We start from the raw sequence: 22651 nt of genomic DNA on the forward strand, positions 1-22651 counted from the left end.
TCTGTCAGCTCAAGACTTTGCCAACCACTTCAATAACAAAATCGACTCCATCAGAAATGAAATCAGCTCTCAACATAATTCCATTCTCTCACCCCCTCAAATGCTCTCAATCAACCACAACCCACATAACCTTAAACTTAGCTCATTCTCCCATGTTACTGAGGAAGAAGTTTCGGCACTTATACTGCGCTCTCACCTCACTACCTGTCCCCTTGACCCTATCCCCTCACAGCTACTCCCCTCCCTCTCTGCCACCCTTACCCCTATACTCACACACACTTTCAACCTCTCTCTCAGCACCGGTATATTTCCCTCATTGCTGAAAAACTAGCTTATGCACGCCTATCCCATTTCCTTACAATAGACTCCCTCCTTGACCCATTGCAATCTGGATTTCATCGCCATCACTCCACAGAGACAGCAATTGTTAAGGTTACCAACGACCTACTTACAGCAAAATCAAAAGGCCACTTCTCTCTGCTTATCCTCCTTGATCTGTCTGCAGCCTTTGACACTGTTGACCACCCTCTTTTGCTCCAAACCCTCCAATCCTTCGGCATCTGTGACACAGCCCTCTTGTGGCTCTTTTCCTACCTGTCAAACGTACCTTTAGTGTAGCCTTCTCTGGGGCCTCCTCTGCCCCGTTACCACTTTCTGTCGGAAGTAGCGCAAGGCTCTGTCCTCTGTCCCCTTCTCTTCTCAATCTACACGTCATCACTAGGTTCCCTAATAAAGTCCCACGGTTTACAATATCATTTGTATGCCGATGACACCCAAATCTACTTCTCTGCAACAGACCTATCTCCTTCATTGCTAACCCGTGTCACTAACTGTCTTTCTCACATCTCCAACTGGATGTCCTCTCACTAACTCAAGCTAAATCTCTGAAAAACTGAGCTCCTTATTCCCCCCCCCTTCTTCTAAACTCTCCACCCCAATCTCTCTATAACTGTCGACAACTCCATCATTACCCCTACCCCACATGCCCAATGTCTCAGGGTCACATTTTCTTTCACTCCTCACATTCAGTCATTGGCTAAAGCCTGCCGCTTCCACCTTAAAATCATCTCTAAAATTAGACACTTCCTTACACAAGACACAACTAAGATTTTACCCACTCTCTCATTCTCTCCCGCCTTGATTACTGCAACTCTGTCCTCTCTGGTCTCCCCATCTGCTGCCTAGCTCCTTTACAATCCATAATGAATGCCTCTGCCAGACTCATCTTCTTTACACGTCGCTCTTCATCTGCTGCACCTCTCTGCCAATCCCTTCACTGGCTTCCTCTTGCCTCTAGGATCAAACACAAAATTCTCATTCTGACATACAAAGCCCTCAACTGCACTGCTCCCCCTATATCTCAGACCTTGTCTCCAGATACTCTCCCTCCCATCCCCTTCGCTCTGCTCACAACCTCCTACTCTCCTCCTCTCTTGTCACCTCATCACACTCCCGTTTACAGGACTTCTCCAGACTGGCTCCCATCTTGTGGAACTCTCTGCCTGGCTCCACAAGACTCTCTTCTAGTTTTAAAAGCTTCAAGTGCTTCCTAAAGACTCTACTGTTCAGGGATGCATACAACCTACGCTAACCTTTCTTTATACCAGTTCCTCTCCTCCATTGCTATCCCCTGAACCCCCTTAGCATGTAAGCCTAAGAGTCCAGCTGTTTGTAGATCACCTTCTTAAGAGCTGACTACAACAGTGCAACTCTTGGCAGGGCCCTCTACCCATTCGATCCCTATAATTGTTTTGTTGTACTCCGCATTTGTTTATAGCGCTGCGGAATCTGTTGGCGCTCTACAAATAACTGATAATAATAATAATAACACCCAGTAGATATACCATTATGCGAATCTCTCCCACAGGACTCTACAAAGACACAGAAAACTGGCTCCCCTAACCAAACTATTGCAAACCAAAAAAAATATTGTATCGCTGGGGCTTCCCATTTCACTTATATGTTTTGCAAGATAATAGAAGGTTGGTGTGTAAGAAACCTACGGAATTTACTGGACTTTTGCAACTCTTTAAACTTAGACCCACCAGACTTCACATCACCTGAGAACCAGCAAACTCAGTTCCCACGAAGAGAAAAAAAATCTGAAAAGTCGCAACAAGCTTCTTCAAGGCCTAACAAAAAACACTGGTACAGACATCTCCATCAGAGAAAGGAAAACGGCATGCTTCACAATCCAAAGCAGGGACTTGAGAGAAAAATGAAATGCTCTTGCAACCAGGAAGAAAATCCAAAAGGAGAGTGGTAATAGAACTTGACCCAGGGTCATAATTCTTTAAGTAGGCTTAGCAACCTTTTAAAATATGCATGACTGTTCATATTAGTTATAAAAATGTTTAAAGACTATTTTTAGTTAAAAGTCGTGAAGAAAGTGAAAAAGTTGAATTTATTCTATATTAAGAAATTGCAATATAGATTATACCATATTTCAGTTTATATGTTTCTTATCTAAGGGTCTGGTTCCCCCTTAAGTGCGGACCTGTGACTATACATGGATCCAGTGTCTCACCCCAAAGTTTGGAGAGACATTATCTCACTGTTTGTTTTCTTGTTTGCATAACCTTTTTAGTTTCCTAAAATTTTTCACACATTTAAAAGTTACATGCCTAGTTAGGAAATTGATATTATCTATACTGAAAGGTCATAAATGGTGTAACCTGCTAGCTGCTTTCTTGTTCTATAATTATGGATAGCCCAGGGAAAGTTCTTAAATTTATATCACAAAATGTTAAGGATTTAAACTCACCAGCCCAACGATCTGTAGCAATGTCTGATTTATACAAAAGGAAAGGGGATGTTTTGTTTCTCCAGGATACACATTTTAAGCGCTCCCATGAACCAAAATATATGGGTCCTCATTACACTCAGCATTTCCATAGTTCTTTCACAGCTACAAATGTGGAGTGAGTATACTTCCCAAAAAAATCCATCCCATTCCATCACATCCAAACACACACAGACTCAGAAGGATGATTTCTAGGTATTTTGGCCAACTCTATGGTAAAACCACAACCCTGATTAATGTATCTGCTCCGAATACTCAACAACTCCCATTCTTTAGGAAAATATTCAGACGAATTATAGGGGGGAAATGTAATATACCCATACACCCTGAGATAGATAGCTCAGACCCCCAACCCCAATACTTCCAAACGTACACTTAGACATCTATGGAAACTACTTAGGGACTACAATTTATATGATGTTTGGAGATTTGTTAACAAAAAACAAAGAAAAATACTTTTTTGTGCAACACCTAAGTGTGCGTAAGTTGATTGAAAAAGGGAAAAATCGTAATTTCTCTAAAAATATATATAGATATATAATAGTATATATTAAAAATGTGTATTAAAAATTATTGAGAAGGTTTGAAAAACAACGAGCCCTCGATGTGCAAAAATAAAAACAATTGCTTTACTCACATAAAGAAAAGTAGGAGCACACTTTTCTGTCTTGATCAAAAAGGGAGCACTGTCTGCTGTTGCTCCTGCTGCTTCGTCATTGGTGGGTGAAGCTGGGCCAATCCCTGAAGAGGAAGCAGCAGGCAGTGCTCCCTTTTAGATCATACTCAGCGGAGTTTACCTTAAAGTGATCATACTGAAGCAGCCAATCGAGACAGAATGTATATGTGTAAGTACGGATATACCGTTTTTCTTTGTTACAAGTTATATCTACCTAAGAAGTTGCCGTTGTTTATCCTACTCCTAGGGCTGACGATCCACAGGGAGTTCCTATAAGAAAGATATTTCAGGTACCTCCTGATTTGAAAGTTTGCCACTTACCTGGACGCTTTCATACTAAGGATAACGGACTGTTTGTTAACATCAAGTTTGTATCAACTGTGCAACAACTGTTTATTAACTGTATATCAACTGTGTATTTTATTGTATCTTTATGTATCAATTGTGTATCATTTTTTTTATTTTTATTATGTCATTTGTATACATTATTTTCTTTATGTAAGTAAAGCAATTGCTTTTATTTTTGCACATCGAGGGCTCGTTGTTTTTCAAACCTTCTCAATAATTATAATACACATCTTTAATATATACTATTATATATCTATATATATTTTTAGAGAAATTACGATTTTCCCCTTTTCGAATCAACTTAAGCACACTTAGGTGTTGAAGAAAAAAAGTAGATTACGAGTTTTTCAGTAAGAGCGGCTCGGTACTAACTTGCAAGTTATTTCCACCGCACACCTCCCTATAGCGCTGCTATTACAGGTTTTCATAAACCCAGCGTTAGCAGGCAATAAGAGAACGTTGAGCAAAATTGAGCTCCATACCGCACTCCAATACCAGCGCTGCTGTGAGCTGGTTTTACGTGCTTGTGCACGATTTCCCTATAGACGTCAATGGGGAGAGCCGGCTAAAAAAACGCCTAACACCTGCAATAAAGGAGCGTAAAGCTCCATAACGCAGCCCCATTGATTCCTATGGGGAAACAAAATTTATGTTAACACCTAACACCCTAACATAAACCCCAAGTCTAAACACCCCTAATCTGCCGCCCCTGACATCGCCGCCACCCACATTATATTTATTAACCCCTAATCTGCCACCCCGACATTGCTGCCACCTACATACACTTATTAACCCCTAATCTGCCACCCCTAACATCGCCGCCTACCTACATTTATTAACCCCTAATCTGCCGCCCCAATGTCGCTGCCACCTACATTACAGTTATTAACCACTAATCTGCCGCCCCCGACATCACCGCCACCTAACTACAATTATTAACCCCTAATCTTCTGCCCCCAACGTCGCCACCACTATACTAAAGTTATTAACCCCTAAGTCTAACCCTAACCGTTACGTAACCCTAACCCTAACACCCACTAACTTTAATGTAATTAAATTAAATCTAAATAAAACCTACTATTATTAACTAAATAATTCATATTTTAAACTAAATACTTACCTGTAAAATAAACCCTAAGCTAGCTACAATATAACTAATAGTTACATTGTAGCTAGCTTAGGTTTTATTTTTATTTCACAGGCAAGTTTGTATTTATTCTAACTAGGTAGACTAGTTAGTAAATAGTTATTAACTATTTAATAACTACCTAGCTAAAATAAATACAAACTTACCTTTAGAATAAAACCTAACCTGTATTACACTAACAACTAACCTTACACTACAATTAAATAAATTACATTTATTACATACAATTAACTAAATTACAAAAAAAAACAATAAATTACACAAAATAAAAAAGAAATGATCAAATATTTAAACTAATTACAGCTAATCTAATAGCCCTATCAAAATAAAAAAGCCCCCCAAAATAAAAAAAACCCTAGCATAAACTAAACTGCCAATAGCCCTTAAAAGGGCATTTAGCTCTTTTTCAGCCCAAACCCTAAGCTAAAAATAAAACCCACCCAATAAACTCTTAAAAAACCTAACACTAACCCCCGAAGATCCACTTAGTTTTTGAAGACCCGACATCCATCTTCAACGAAGCGGCAGAAGTCCTCAGCGAAGCCAGCAGAAGTCTTCATTCAAGCGGGCCGAAGTCTTCATCCAAGCCGGCAGAAGTCTTCATTCAGACGGCATCTTCTATCTTCATCCATCCGGCGCGGAGTGGCTCCATCTTCAAGACATCCAGCGCGGAGCATCCTCGTCTTCCGACGGCTCTTTTCGAATGAAGGTTCCTTTAAGTGACGTCATCCAAGATGGCGTCCCTTGAATTCCGATTGGCTGATAGAATTCTATCAGCCAATCGGAATTAAAGGTGAAAAAATCCTATTGGCTGGCGAAAAAAATCTCTTTATTAACGGCTGGCGTCCTGAACCCGACGACCCTCGCGGTAGTGAGCAGTGTAGGGGAAAAGCGCCACTCTTTGGAGAGACTGTGACTACTAATCCAATCTTATGTGTAAGTATGGATATACCATTTTTCTTTGTGACAAGTGATATCTACCTAAGAAGCTGCCATTGTTTATCCTACTCCTAGGGTTTTTTTAAGGGTTTATTGGGTGGGATTTATTTTTAGCTTCGGGTTTGGGCTGAAAAAGAGCTAAATGCCCTTTTAAGGGCAATGCCCATCCAAATGCCCTTTTCAGGGCAATGGGGAGCTTAGGTTTTTTAGGTAGGTTTTTATTTGGGGGGTTTGGTTGTGTGGGTGGTGGGTTTTACTGTTGGGGGTGTTTGTATTTTTTTTACAGGTAAAAGAGCTGATTTCTTTGGGGCAATGCCCCGCAAAAGGCCCTTTTAAGGGCTATTGATAGTTTAGGCTAGGGTTTTTTTATTTTGGGGGGGCTATTTTATTTTGATAGGGCTATTAGATTAGTGTAATTAGTTTAAATATTTGAATTTTTTTTGTGTAATTTAGTGTTTTGTTTTTTTTGTAATTTAGTTAATTGTATTTAATTAATGTAATTTATTTAATTGTAGTATAAGGTTAAAGTGAAGGTCAAGTCTGGCATAGTCGCTCACAATGTTATACAGTACATATAAAATGAGATAGATGTTCATTCATGAATTTTCATACTACTCGTCTAAAATTGAAATTTTCACCTTATAAATCGCAGCTGTTTTCATTCCATAGTCCGCCCGCCATCTTTCTAATAATGATTGACAGTTTTTAATGCTGTTATAGCCAATCATAGTTTGCACCCCGGGGCGTTCAGCCCCTTTTTCCTCACGTCACTCGTCACTACTGCGCATGCGTTCTATAGATGCTTTCGTCAACAGCATCATGCTCGTGCACAATACCCATTTGGCTTCATGTATTGTGCAAAAACTTGTTAGTGACGTAGTGAGCGCGTGGAACCGCTCGCTACGTCACTAGTCGAGAATAAGGAAGTGGAGGAGGGGAGGAGTCCCAAGAATAAACGGAGGTATAATATTTTTATTAATTATAAAAAATATATATATTTTATTGAAAACTGAGTTAGCGACTTGAATAAATACATGTTACACTTCACATTGATGCATTCTGTTTGCATTAGACTTGACCTTCACTTTAAGTGTTAGTGTAACTCAGGTTAGGTTTTATTTTACAGGTAAATTGTAAATGTATTTATTTTAACTAGGTAGCTAGTAAATAGTTAATAACTATTTACTAACTATTCTACCTAGTTAGAATAAATACAAACTTGCCTGTGAAATAAAAATAAAACATATGCTAGCTACAATGTAACTATTAGTTATATTGTAGCTAGCTTAGGGTTTATTTTACAGGTAAGTATTTAGTTTTAAATAGGAATTATTTAGGTATTAATAGTAGGTTTTATTTAGATTTATTTTAATTAAATTAAAGTTAGGGGTGTTAGGGTTAGACTTAGGGTTAGGTTTAGGGGTTAATAACTTTAGTATAGTGGTGGCGATTTTGGGGGCAGCAGATTAGGGGTTAATAACAGTAATGTAGGTTGCGGCGATGTTAGGGACAGCAGATTAGGGGTTAATAATATTTAACTAGTGTTTACAATGCGGGAGAGCGGCGGTTTAGGGGTTAATATGTTTATTATAGTGGCGGCGATGTCCGGAGCGGCAGATTAGGGGTTAATAATTTTATTTTAGTGTTTGCGATGCGGGAGGGCCTCGGTTTAGGGGTTAATAGGTAGTTTATGGGTGTTAGTGTACTTTTTAGCACTTTAGTTATGAGTTTTATGTTACAGCTTTGTAGCATAAAACCCATAACTACTGACTTTCTAATAATGATTGACAGTTTTTAATGCTGTTATAGCCAATCATAGTTTGCACCCCGGGGCGTTCAGCCCCTTTTTCCTCACGTCACTCGTCACTACTGCGCATGCGTTCTATAGATGCTTTCGTCAACAGCATCATGCTCGTGCACAATACCCATTTGGCTTCATGTATTGTGCAAAAACTTGTTAGTGACGTAGTGAGCGCGTGGAACCGCTCGCTACGTCACTAGTCCAGAATAAGGAAGTGGAGGAGGGGAGGAGTCCCAAGAATAAACGGAGGTATAATATTTTTATTAATTATAAAAAATATATATATTTTATTGAAAACTGAGTTAGCGACTTGAATAAATACATGTTACACTTCACATTGATGCATTCTGTTTGCATTAGACTTGACCTTCACTTTAAGTGTTAGTGTAACTCAGGTTAGGTTTTATTTTACAGGTAAATTGTAAATGTATTTATTTTAACTAGGTAGCTAGTAAATAGTTAATAACTATTTACTAACTATTCTACCTAGTTAGAATAAATACAAACTTGCCTGTGAAATAAAAATAAAACATATGCTAGCTACAATGTAACTATTAGTTATATTGTAGCTAGCTTAGGGTTTATTTTACAGGTAAGTATTTAGTTTTAAATAGGAATTATTTAGGTATTAATAGTAGGTTTTATTTAGATTTATTTTAATTAAATTAAAGTTAGGGGTGTTAGGGTTAGACTTAGGGTTAGGTTTAGGGGTTAATAACTTTAGTATAGTGGTGGCGATTTTGGGGGCAGCAGATTAGGGGTTAATAACAGTAATGTAGGTTGCGGCGATGTTAGGGACAGCAGATTAGGGGTTAATAATATTTAACTAGTGTTTACAATGCGGGAGAGCGGCGGTTTAGGGGTTAATATGTTTATTATAGTGGCGGCGATGTCCGGAGCGGCAGATTAGGGGTTAATAATTTTATTTTAGTGTTTGCGATGCGGGAGGGCCTCGGTTTAGGGGTTAATAGGTAGTTTATGGGTGTTAGTGTACTTTTTAGCACTTTAGTTATGAGTTTTATGTTACAGCTTTGTAGCATAAAACCCATAACTACTGACTTTCAGTTTACGGTACGGATCTTGACGGTATTGGCTGTATCGCTCACTTTTTGGCCTCCCAGGCAAACTCGTAATACCGGCGTAAAGGAAGCCTCATTAAAAAGGACTTTTGGAAAGCTGCAGTAGTTACGTTGCGTTATGGACAAAAAAGTGTGCGGTGCAGCTAATCCTGCAAGACTCATAATAGCAGCGGTAGTAAAAAAGAGCCTTCATGCTGCTTTTTTCACTGATACCGCAAAACTCTTAATCTAGCCGTTTGTTTTTTGTGTGCATTCTTTGAGGTGTGGGAGTACTTCTTTTCTTTTTTGCTTGTAGTGTAACCCACTGGTCTTTAACTTGTTTGCTATATTGGAGATTTGTTAATCCAAATAAAGCAGAATATACCTTCTTTTCCTCGCCAAATCAAACATATAGCAGGCTTGATTATCTTTTTACAAATCAAATAGGTCTATCTTATATCAAAGAAGCATCAATCTCACTTACGGTGTGGTCAGACCACTGAGCAGTATCTTTTAAAATGAATTGGCCAAATGCGCCTATCACCCTGTATATCTGGAAATTAGAACATTCTTTACTGCTGAGTTCTTTATTACTTTGGGTTCTGAAAGATTTCAGTCTTCTCAGCTGGAATTTTTTAATGCACTCATGGATAGTGAACCTATTATGGTTTTGGAAGCGCATAAGTGCTTCATGAGGTGCGAATTTATAAAAAAAGAAAGCACAACTTAAAAAAGCAGAGAGATTGAGATACACAGATCTTACCACCAAATTGTCCGAATTGGAGTATAAATATAGACAAAATCAGGATGACCAAACCATAATAAAAGATCTCCAAAACACTAGAAGTGCCCTACATGATCAATTACTACAAGAACATAAGAACACCTAAGATAAGATTAAACAACGTTTTTTTTATGAAGGCAACAGGGCACTACTAGCGCAAGCTCTTAAAATTAAAAAACTTAAAACTTTAGTCCACAAGATAAAAACACCTAAAAACACAAAGCTATATACCACTAATGAGATCTTAACACAATTTGAAAACTATTATGCCCAGCTATATAATATTTCACAAATGGAAAAAAAACCACCCTCTATCACAGAAATACAAGGCTATCTAGATAAAATACCTCTCCCCAATTATATCAGAGGAGATCACTCTTGCAATCCAAGATATCAATTCAGGTAAAAGCCCAGGCCCAGATGGCTTCTCCACCCAATACTATAAAACAATTGCACCAACTCTTATCCCGCATCTACTAACAACCTTCAACGCAGTGAATAAAAATAAACCTTTTCCCCCAAATATGTTAGAAGCTCATATTACAGTACTCCCAAAACTGGGTAAGACCCCAGGCACCCCTCAAAATTTTAGGCTTATCTCGCTTCTGAATGTGATTAAGATATTTAATCTATTAGAATACGCGCAAACAAATACAATTCCTTCCATCTTTCTAGCAATTGATGCCGAAAAGGCCTTTGATAGACTAAATTGGACTTTTCTAAAAAGCACATTGAAACGTTTCGATATGGGAGCAATCATTATTGATAAAATGTTTACATTATATAATGAGCCTAAGGCTAGGATTAGATTGAATGACTCACTTTCAAACCCTTTTCCAATTCAGAATGGAACTCGGCAGGGCTGTCCTCTCGCCCCTGATGTTTGTATTAACCATGGAAGTCATGACTGCAGCCATTAGACACAATTCAAACATTAAGGGCATCAAAATTCAAGACAATTCATATAAATTGGCATTATATGCTGATGATGTTCTAATGACCCCAACATCCCTAACACATTCACTAGAGGTTCTAAACACAGAACTGAATAATTGTAGTAGACTATCCAATTTTAAATGAACTCCTCCAAATCAGAAAGAAGGGAATACATATCCCTAATCTGCAACTACAGGGAATTGCAAACAGATATAAATATAAAATACTGACATCCTCCATAAAATATCTAGTTACTCAGATCTCACATAACCAGCAAATACTACAATCCACATTCCAATCCCCCGATTTTATCTTAATACCTTACAAAATATAGTCAACTCATATATCTGGCATAACAAAGTGCCCAGGATCTCGAAAAAAAAACGCACAAGGAAAAATGGAGGACTTAGTGTACCCAGCTTAATATATTACAGACAGGCAACCATTCTCAATAGAGTGATTGATTGGTGTAAACATGGGGAAAATAAAGGATGGGTTAAATTAGAACAACAGCTATCTGGATGTGCCAACTTGGGAGGTATTTGCTGGACTAATAAATCATAGAAAGGTGAATTAAACAAAGCTTTACCACAACTGGTACAAGAAACACCTAAAGTTTGGGACCAAATCTCTAATAAATCTACTGGTATTTCTTCAAACCCCTCCCCACTAACCCCAATTCTATGTAACCCTAAATCCCAATAAGGGGTTCATTAAATATGAATGAAAATACATTCATCATTTGAATTACCCTTTTCTATAAGATTCTAAACAACAGCAAGCTAAAGACTAGAGGGGAACTGGCAGAAGCAACAAATGATTGGTTCACATATCACCAGCTTACTCACTTTATGACACATAATCAATATAAATCTAAGTTGATAAGATCACTCACATTATTTGAAAATATATGCTGCTCTCAAATTCCCACTAGAGGAGGCTTGTCTATATTGTAAATATTATTGTTGGGTCGCCTTGACTATAACCCTCATACTGTAAAGCATGGGAAACAGAATTAAATAGAAAGATAGTCCAAAAAGAATGGAAAGTCATTTTTGTCAATATGGGAAAATCTCCTTCCTCAATGGTCATTACCGAACTATTATATAGATGGTACCTTACCACCCATAGATTATCAAAAATCTATCCTAATGTAGAAAATAAATGTTGGAGACGATGTGGGGAAGTGGGTGCTCTCACACACTTATGGTAGGAGTGTTCCTTGATAAAGCAATACTGGACCAAAGTTATAGAAGACATAGAGAAAGGTATATACTTTAAACTTACATGGTATCCACTAATCCTCTTTTTTAATCATCCTCCTAAAAATTAAATGTAAACTTAGATTGAGACTATATTATGGCAAATGTGGCTAAACAACTAATACCACGCCTCTGGAAGACAATGTCCATTCCCAGCATAAAAGAATGGAAAAACCATACCACACAATCACTAACCCAAGAAAAATACCACTTTAGGCAAACCCAACAAATAGAGTTCTATCCCAATATGAGATTTATTTGGGAGGAGTATTCAACATCTCAATGAATACATATTTATAACAAAAGACTGGAAATCATTTTGACCTAGCAGTAGCTTTGTTTTTTAAAGATGATATATTGCAAATACACATAATGTTTCTTAACTAATAAGGAAAGACGTTTAAATGTAATCTTTTTTGTATATCCATAATGTGTAACTTTCACTTGTATGTATCTCTTTTATAACAAATAAAGGGAGAAAAAAAAAGTTATAAGGGCTCAAAGATATGAGGTCTCAGGTGTAAGAACATACTTCCTCATGCTGTCAGACTTTCCCCTAATTTGTCCTCCTTTAAAGGCTCCCTAAAGACATTTACGTTCAGGGAAGCATATCATGCAATTCAGTAACAAATGAATTCCACTTTACTAATAGTTGCCCTCATCTAACTCCACACTAACATAATTCTCACCTTTGTAGTCCCCACCTCCTGTTTCTCACCCTCCTACCCTTCTAGGTTGTAAGTTCCTATGCAGATAGGCCCTCAATTCCTCCTGTATTTGTTTAATAACTTTTGTCCTGTTTCTTTAAAATATTGTATCATCGCTGTACTTTTATCTTTTTCACCCATAGACAGCACTGCAGAATTTTTTTGGCACTTTATAAATAAAGAATTATATATATATATATATATATATATATATTTGTGTGTGTGTGTGTACATATGTATGTATATATGTATATATATATATATTTACAGACATGTAAACACATACAGTATAAACACATAAATACATATGTACACATACATAGACAAATATATAAGTGCATTAGAGCCTTTTGCATTCAAGTAGCTGAAAAAATTAAAAAACATATTTATGCAATATTCATTTTTAATATATTGTTTAACTGTATTTATTTGAAATAGTTCACATTCCAATGTTCTTCACATAGGATAATATATTCATGATACTCACAATACTTTAAATATGAATGCGTTTGCGATATTCAAAGCTCCCCTTTTTAGATGCGTCAGGTTTTCATTTGTACACTATCGGCCAGATTACGAGTTTTGCGTTATGAGCTGTGCGGTGCTACCGTGCAGTTTATTCTCACCGCTCACTTACCTACAGCGCTGGTATTACGGGTTTTTACAAACCTGGCGTTAAAAGGCAAGAAGTGAGCGTAGAGCAAAATTGAGCTCCATACCGCACTTCAATACCAGAGCTGCTTAAGTCAGTGGTGAGCTGGTTGTACGTGCTCGTGCACGATTTCCCCATAGACATCAATGGGGAGAGCCGGCTGAGAAAAAGTCTAACACCTGCCAAAAAGCAGCGTAAAACTCAGTAATGCAGTCCCATTGATTCCTATGGGGAAACACATTTTATGTTTACACCTAACACCCTAACATGAACCCCAAGTCTAAACACCCCTAATCTTACACTGATTAACCACTAATCTGCTGCCCCCGACATCGCCGCCACCTACATTATATTTATTAACCCCTAATCTGCTGCCCAACATCGCCGACACCTACATTATATTTATTAACCCCTAATCTGCCGCCCCCAATGTCGCTGCAACCTACCTACACTTATTAACCCCTAATCTGCCGCCCCCAACGTTGCCGCCACTATATTAAATGTATTAACCCCTAAATCTAAGTCTAACCCTAACCCTAACACCCCCTAAATTAAATATAATTTAAATAAAATTACTATCATTAACTAAATTATTCCTATTTAAAACTAAATACTTACCTATAAAATAAACCCTAAGATAGGTACAATATAACTAATAGTTACATTGTATCTAGCTTAGGGTTTATTTTTATTTTGCAGGCAAGTTTGTATTTATTTTAACTAGGTAGAATAGTTACTAAATAGTTATTAACTATTTAATACCTACCTAGCTAAAATAAATACAAAGTTGCCTGTAAAATAAAACCTAACCTAAGTTACACTAACACCTAACACTACACTACAATTAAATCAATTCCCTAAATTAAATACAATTAAATAAATTGAATTAAATTAGTTAAATCACAAAAAACAACACTAAATTACAGAAAATAAAAAACAAATTACAAGATATTTAAACTAATAACACCTAATGTAATAGCCTATCAAAATAAAAAAAGCCCCCCCAAAATAAAAAAAACCCTAGCCTAAACTATCAATAGCCCTTAAAAGGGCTTTTTGCGGGGCATTGCCCCAAAGAAATCAGCTCTTTTACCTGTAAAAAAAAATACAAACTACCCCCCCAACAGTAAAACCCACCACCCACACAACCAACCCCCCAAATAAAAGGCTAACTAAAAAAACCTAAGCTCCCAATTGCCCTGAAAATGGCATTTGGATGGGCATTGCCCTTAAAAGGGCATTTAGCTCTATTGCGGCCCAAAGCCCTAACCTAAAAAATAATCCCACCCAATACACCCGAAGATTCACTTACCGGGAGAAGTCTTCATCCAAGTGGCAAGATCTCCTCAATGAAGCCGGCAGAAGTGGTCCTTCAGACGGGCAGAAGTGGTCCTCTAGACGGACAGAAGTCTTCATCCAGTCGGCATCTTCTATGTTCATCCTTCCGGCGCGGAGCGGGTCCATCTTCAAGACATCCGACGCGGAGCATCCTCTTCTTCCGATGGACTAACGACGAATGAAGGTACCTTTAAATGACATCATCCAAGATGGCGTCCCTTAGATTCCGATTGGCTGATAAAATCAGCCAATCGGAATTAAGGTAGAAAAAATCTTATTGGCTGATTGGATCAGCCAATAGGATTGAGCTTGCATTCTATTGGCTGTTCCAATCAGCCAATGGAATGCGAGCTCAATCCTATTGGCTGATCCAATCAGCCAATAGGATTTTTTCTACCTTAATTCCAATTGGCTGATAGAATTCTATCAGCCAATCGGAATCTAAGGGACGCCATCTTGGATGACGTCATTTAAAGGCTTTTATTTGGGGGGTTGGTTGTGTGGATGGTGGGTTTTACTGTTGGGGGGACTGTTTGTATTTTTTTTTTACAGGTAAAAGAGCTGATTTCTTTGGAGCAATGCCCCGCAAAAGTCCCTTTTAAGGGCTATTGATAGTTTAGTTTAGGCTAGGGGATTTTCTTATTTTGTTGGTTTTTTTTTTATTTTGATAGGGCTATTAGATTAGGTGTAATTAGTTTAAATATCTTGCAATTTGTTTTTTATTTTCTGTAATTTAGTGTTTTTTTTATTAAGCTAATTGAATTTAATTTATTTAATTGTATTTAATTTAGGGAATTGATTTAATTGTAGTGTAGTGTTAGGTGTTAGTGTAACTTAGGTTAGGTTTTATTTTACAGGTAACTTTGTATTTATTTTAGCTAGGTAGTTATTAAATAGTTAATAACTATATAATAACTATTCTACCTAGTTAAAATAAATACAAACTTGCCTGTAAAATAAAAATAAACCCTAAGCTAGATACAATGTAACTATTAGTTATATTGTAGCTAGCTTAGGGTTTATTTTATAGGTAAGTTTTTAGTTTTAAATAGGAATTATTTAGTTAATGATAGTAATTTTATTTAGATTTATTTAAATTATATTTAAGTTAGGGGGTGTTAGGGTTAGACTTAGGTTTAAAGGGTTAATAAGTTTAGAATAGTGGCGGCGACGTTGGGGACGGCAGATTAGGGGATAATAAATGTAGGTAAGTGGCGGAGATGTTGGGGGCAGCAAATTAGGGGTTAATAAATATAATGTAGGTTGCGACGATGTTAGGGGCGGCAGATTAGGGGTTAATAATATAATGTAGGTGGCGGCGATGTTATGGGTGGCAGATTAGGGGTTAATATTATTTAACTAGTGTTTGCAAGGCGGGAGTGCAGCGGTTTAGGGGTTAATATGTTTATTATAGTGGCGGCGATGTCCGGAGCGGCAGATCAGGCGTTAAAAATGTTATTATAGTGTTTGCGATGCGGGAGAGCCTCGGTTTAGGGGTTAATAGGTAGTTTATGGGTATTAGTGTACTTTTTAGCACTTTAGTTATGAGTTTTATGCTACGGCGTTGTAGTGTAAAACTTATAACTACTGACTAGGTAAAGGGTGTACCCCTCACTTTTTGGCCTCCCAGGACAGACTCGTAATACCGGTACTATGGAAGTCCCATAGAAAAAAAGGTTTACGAACTTTACGTAAGTCGGTTTGCGGTAAGGCCAAAAAAGTGTGCGGTGCCCCTAAACCTGCAAGACTCGTAATACCAGCAGTAGTGGAAAAGCAGCGTTAGGACCTGTTAATGTTGCTTTTTCAGCTAACCGCAAAACTCATAATCTAGCTGTAACTTTTTACTTTCATTTCATAATACATGCACAATCCGTCACATACAAAAAGCCTCCATCTAGCTAGTTAACACGTTAGCAGAAGTGCTAAATAGCGCTCCACTCTTAATATAGCCCTTTAAATGTAATAAATTCAGGGCTAGATTACATGTGTAGTGCAAAAATATTAGAGCTTGTGTGCATTAAAGGGATAATCTTAATGAAAAAATTATAGATAATTATAGCTTGAAGATAAAAGTTCAATGCTCTGACTACATAAAGATTATTTAAAAGACATTCTTTAGAATTGATATTTTCTGATTGATATTTTCTAAAGAAACTACCTTAGGAAGAGATCATGTTTAGTAAGAAGCACTTTGTGAAAAAACTAAAAATGGAGAATCACAGTATAAAGCTATCTCAGTAACTCTCCTAGTCCTAGCTGAAGAAATTGCTAGAAAGAAAAGCACTTTCCAGGATAAGAGTTTAATATCAATGGAGTGCATTGGTTTATAGGGAGGACCTTGCAGAACAGAAATAACTAAATTCAAATTCCAGGGCAGAGAAATAGGTCTCACTATTGGCCTAATTCTTACTTTGCAGGACTTTTGGGGACATGAGAATTTGAGAAAGATAGAATTGTCCTCAAGGAGGCCTGGTGTGAAAGCCTGTACTGTAACCCTGGTATATGATGTTTTGAACCCAGAGGTCCTGGACTGACTAGAACCAGGTCTTCTGAAAAAGACTCTGTCTCTCCCCCTCTTCATGCAGATTTAGTTTTGTCATTGGACTTCTATAGAAAAAAAGATCTTTGAGAAAGTGTCAGAACGGCGTGAAACACGCCAGTTGACGTCACACTCCAATTATACCTACGCTCTATGTCACTGTCTATTCCATAAGACTGTCACTTTTTAATATAAATTCAAATAAGGGTATATTTTATTTATTTTCCTAGCAGTACAGTGCCTTTACTTTACAGATACATTGTGTACCTATTTTTTGTATCACCAGATGTGAACATTTTTTGTTATATTTATAAACTGTTACCGGGGGTTCGTTTGACATCCGACTATTCAGTATGGTGGCAGAGGAGACATTGGAGCTTTTCCCTCTGCAGCTTAAGGTACTATTTTATCCAAGTCAATTTTGATTTATGGTTTTGTTTACCATTGGACTTCTTGAACTGCTTATTCTTTGTCCATGAAGAACCAGGCTTTCAGGCCAGCTTGGAGGGCTCAGGCTTTTGAGAAGAGGGGGTCTTCTGTTCTCCTGAGGAACGTAAGGAATGAAACAGATTACTTGGTCTGTTCTTTCCCTTGGATTTTTTTGTCCTGAGGGAGAAAAGCTTATATTCCACCAGTAGCAGTCTTAATATTTGAGTCCAAAGGGCCTATTTATTATGGTGCGAGCGGACATGATCCGATATAGCGGATCATGTCTGCTGCACATTGATAAATGCCGTCAGCATACGTTGTCTGCATTTATCATTGCACCAGCAGTTCTTGTGAACTGCTGGTGCAATGCCGCCCCCTGCAGATTCACGGGCGCTGGCAGGGGGTGTCAATCAACCCGATCGTATTCGTTCGGGTTGATTTCTGTCCGCCGCCTCAGAGCAGGCGGACAGGTTATGGAGCAACGGTCTTTAGAAACACGGGGCATCAAGCTCCATACGGAGCTTGATAAATATGCCCCAATATCTGAACCAAATATAATATTCCCTTGGAAGGAAAGAGACATCAATCTATTTTTTGAAACAATGTCAGCTAACCATAATTTAAACCATAAGGCTCTTCTAGTAATAACTGGCAAAGACATGTTCTTGACATCAATCTTGATGATGTCCATTAATGCATCACATATAAAAGTGTTAGCCATTGTAAGGGCTCTAATGCAATTATGGTGGTCGTCAGAAGGATTTTTCAGAAACCATTTTGGATAGAGAATCACACCAGAGGGCCTCTGCAGTGGCTACAAGGGTGAAAGACACTGCTGGTTTAAGCAGAAGACCTGTCTGAATGAAGAGCTTCCTCGGAAAAGACTCCACTTTGCAGGTCATTTGATCCCTGAAAGAGGTGCTATCCTCCATGGGGATGGTAGTGCGCTTGGCAAGAGTGGAAATAGCTCCATCAACCTTGGGTATGGTTTCCAATAATTCCATGTTCTGCTCTGGAACCAGGTACATTTTCTTAAACCTGGAAAAAGGAGCAAATCGAATATCATGTTTTTTCCATTCTTTGGCTATATAGTCAAAACAAATCTGGAACCTTAGATACCTCTGGAATCTTAAGAGGAGCTTTGAAAACAACATTTGATTAATTTACAGGCTTGTTTTCAGCAGATTTTTCCTCGGAAATACTAAGAGCTCTTGGTATCTCATGCAACAAGTTGTGAATACGCTACACTTTAAATCTGAAAACATTGTCAAATTTAGGGTCAGGAGCAGGGTCCTGTTTACCAGATGACACTTCCCCCTCTGAACTGCATGGTTTTGAGTCCTCAGAGTCAGAGCTCTGAAGCAGGACAGGAATTTGAGGTTGAGGGGAGAAGTTTACATGTTCACATAAAGAGAGTGAGGTAAATCCCCAGATTTGTGTTTATGCTTACTTTGTCTTGGGGATTGCCTCTAAATATTCTGCCATAGCTCTGTGAAAATTATCCCTCAGGAGTGAATTCAGTAGAGACTCCTGAGTATTATATACAGAAACAGGACATAATTCCTTAGAGGAAGTCAAGGTAAATTTAGGTACATAACTATTCCAAAGTTGATTGACCTGGCACACTGGAACATATTTACAAAACAGACACAAAAATGTACAGGGAGAGGTATCAGTAGGACCCACTTTGATAGTGTTTAACATAGTTTCAGTGTGGACAGATTCACTGGGTTCCATTATGTCCAAATATCACAAGTATAGCAGAGTATGAGACAACATACATACACTGATAAAATTTAATGATAGCGAGCCCTCTACACTAGCCAATTCACACCCTGACACCTGCAAAGTATTTAAAGGGTAAGGTAATACCTAAACCCAATAATAAGCTGATTTACCTAATGCCCCCAAGTGACCCCCTGGCAGCTTCTGTGTGGGTACTCACCCCCCTCCAGTGGGATGATCACAAAATGAGGCTGAATTTAGAAGAAAAAAAGCTGAGAGATGTTCTGAAGGCCTTTTCCTCCCCAGCTGTGAGGAGAAAAAGACTGGGAAGCTGAGGGGGTGGGGCTACCTTCCGGAACAGTGACAGTGCCTCAGAGAGGCTAAAAAGTAAAAAATACATATTAAAGATTTATTGCACAAAAACATTATTACATACCCCAAAAATCTTTCTTTCATGCTGCACAAGCTAACCGAATGCATAGTGAGGGAACCGGTGATTGCACAGAGCAATCAGCAGTTTTCTTAAAGGGCCATTCACCTATTTTTTAAAAGCGCGAGAAAATAGGGTTATAGGGCTGTCAAGGTGTCCAGAAAGCATTCAGTGGTCTTAGAGTGTCCTCCTAAGTGATGTAGGGCAACTATATTCCTGATTTAGGCAACAAAGTGTGTCAGTCGAGATCAGACTAAGTTCCTTGGATATGCTGTACCCATGTACCTTCTAATAGCCTGTGGGCTGTGTCTGTGCTGTGGTAAGTGGCTTACCTGAAGTAGCACCCCTCCACTGGATTCCAGTCACCAAACTGCAGCAGTATGCAGTAGAGAATTCATCCAGTGCGTGTACATGTAGGGCAGAGGAAATACCATTATCCCACACCTGAGGATGGTTATGGTTAAAATCCATAGGGATATACTGTGTGCATTAATGTGTATTCCTATGTCCCTGTATCATTCAACTTACTGTAAATCTCTTTTGTCTTCTTTGTATGATATGTCACAGGGATAAAGGGTCTCACATTGATCTGAGCTCCCAAACATTAATCCATAAGCAAGTAGCTGTAACACCTCTATTCTAAATCTTCTCCTGGAGGCCAAGAAAAAAACTGAAAACAGATGGAAGGTGGGAGGGAATTTAAGCTTTTGTGTGGATTCTTGGCCTCCACTTAGATGCAGGAATTATATCCCATGTTATGGATCCTATGGACTATCATCATTATACAAAAAAAAAAAAAATTACTTTTTCACAAACTGGGTTTCGCACTGAAATTATTTACACACAACCGCTGCAGTCATATGACAAATGCTTATAAAAGCTTCTCTGGGATCCCCTTTGATCAGAAATAGCAGATACGCATGGCTTTGCCATTGCACTTTGACAATTAGAATGCTGCTATTTGCAGCTGCGCACTTTACTTGAATATCCTGGCAGTGAAGGGGTTAATCAATTAGCTTGTAAGGTTATTTTTTGATGCAGATGAGTAGAGACTACCCTTCCACCCGTCACCTCCCACTCCCTGACCACTTCTAAACAGCTCTCTTCCCCCCTCACCCCCCACTGGTCACCACCGTACTGGCAGAAGGATTTTTTTATTATTATTAATTTCCTCACAGTGAAGTGATGCCTCATCAACCCTCCCACCTATTTGATCCCCACCCCCAACAGCTCTTTAACCCTTCTCCCTCTACTAGTGGCGCTCATCTTAGGCACTGGTAGCTGTCGGCCAGTACCCAGTTTATGTTTTTTGTATTATAATTTTTATTTTATTTTCTTTAGTATAGTGGTGCCCCCTACCTCCCCCCTCCTCACGATCATTAATTAGGATGGCCCCCTTCCAATTCCCATTTTACCTAGATTGAGCTTCCCAGCCCTTCCTCCCGAACTTACAATATTGCGCATGCAGTAGTCTATTCCCCCATAGAAGTCAATGGAGCAAAAAAGTGGAAAAGAAACCTAACACACAGCAATTTGATATTCACATGTGCGTTAACCCGTCATTAAAATTTTGAATTTAAATATATATACATATATATATATACAGGGAGTGCAGAATTATTACGCAAGTTGTATTTTTGAGGATTAATTTTATTATTGAACAACAACCATGTTCTCAATGAACCCAAAAAACTCATTAATATCAAAGCTGAATAGTTTTGGAAGTAGTTTTTAGTTTGTTTTTAGTTATAGCTATTTTAGGGGGATATCTGTGTGTGCAGGTGACTATTACTGTGCATAATTATTAGGCAACTTAACAAAAAACAAATATATACCCATTTCAATTATTTATTTTTACCAGTGAAACCAATATAACATCTCAACATTCACAAATATACATTTCTGACATTCGAAAACAAAACAAAAACAAATCAGTGACCAATATAGCCAAGGACACTCAAAAGCCTGCCATCCATGGATTCTGTCAGTGTTTTGATCTGTTCACCATCAACATTGCGTGCAGCAGCAACCACAGCCTCCCAGACACTGTTCAGAGAGGTGTACTGTTTTCCCTCCTTGTAAATCTCACATTTGATGATGGACCACAGGTTCTCAATGGGGTTCAGATCAGGTGAACAAGGAGGCCATGTCATTAGATTTTCTTCTTTTATACCCTTTCTTGCCAGCCACGCTGTGGAGTACTTGGACGCGTGTGATGGAGCATTGTCCTGCATGAAAATCATGTTTTTCTTGAAGGATGCAGACTTCTTCCTGTACCACTGCTTGAAGAAGGTGTCTTCCAGAAACTGGCAGTAGGACTGGGAGTTGAGCTTGACTCCATCCTCAACCCGAAAAGGCCCCACAAGCTCATCTTTGATGATACCAGCCCAAACCAGTACTCCACCTCCACCTTGCTGGCGTCTGAGTCGGACTGGAGCTCTCTGCCCTTTACCAATCCAGCCACGGGCCCATCCATCTGGCCCATCAAGACTCACTCTCATTTCATCAGTCCATAAAACCTTAGAAAAATCAGTCTTGAGATATTTCTTGGCCCAGTCTTGACGTTTCAGCTTGTGTGTCTTGTTCAGTGGTGGTCGTCTTTCAGCCTTTCTTACCTTGGCCATGTCTCTGAGTATTGCACACCTTGTGCTTTTGGGCACTCCAGTGATGTTGCAGCTCTGAAATATGGCCAAACTGGTGGCAAGTGGCATCTTGGCAGCTGCACGCTTGACTTTTCTCAGTTCATGGGCAGTTATTTTGCGCCGTGGTTTTTCCACACGCTTCTTGCGACCCTGTTGACTATTTTGAATGAAACGCTTGATTGTTCGATGATCACACTTCAGAAGCTTTGCAATTTTAAGAGTGCTGCATCCCTCTGCAAGATATCTCACTATTTTTGACTTTTCTGAGCCTGTCAAGTCCTTCTTTTGACCCATTTTGCCAAAGGAAAGGAAGTTGCCTAATAATTATGCACACCTGATATAGGGTGTTGATGTCATTAGACCACACCCCTTCTCATTACAGAGATGCACATCACCTAATATGCTTAATTGGTAGTAGGCTTTCGAGCCTATACA

The sequence above is a fragment of the Bombina bombina genome, chromosome 1, assembly GCF_027579735.1.
Source record: "Bombina bombina isolate aBomBom1 chromosome 1, aBomBom1.pri, whole genome shotgun sequence".
Lineage (NCBI taxonomy): Eukaryota > Metazoa > Chordata > Amphibia > Anura > Bombinatoridae > Bombina > Bombina bombina.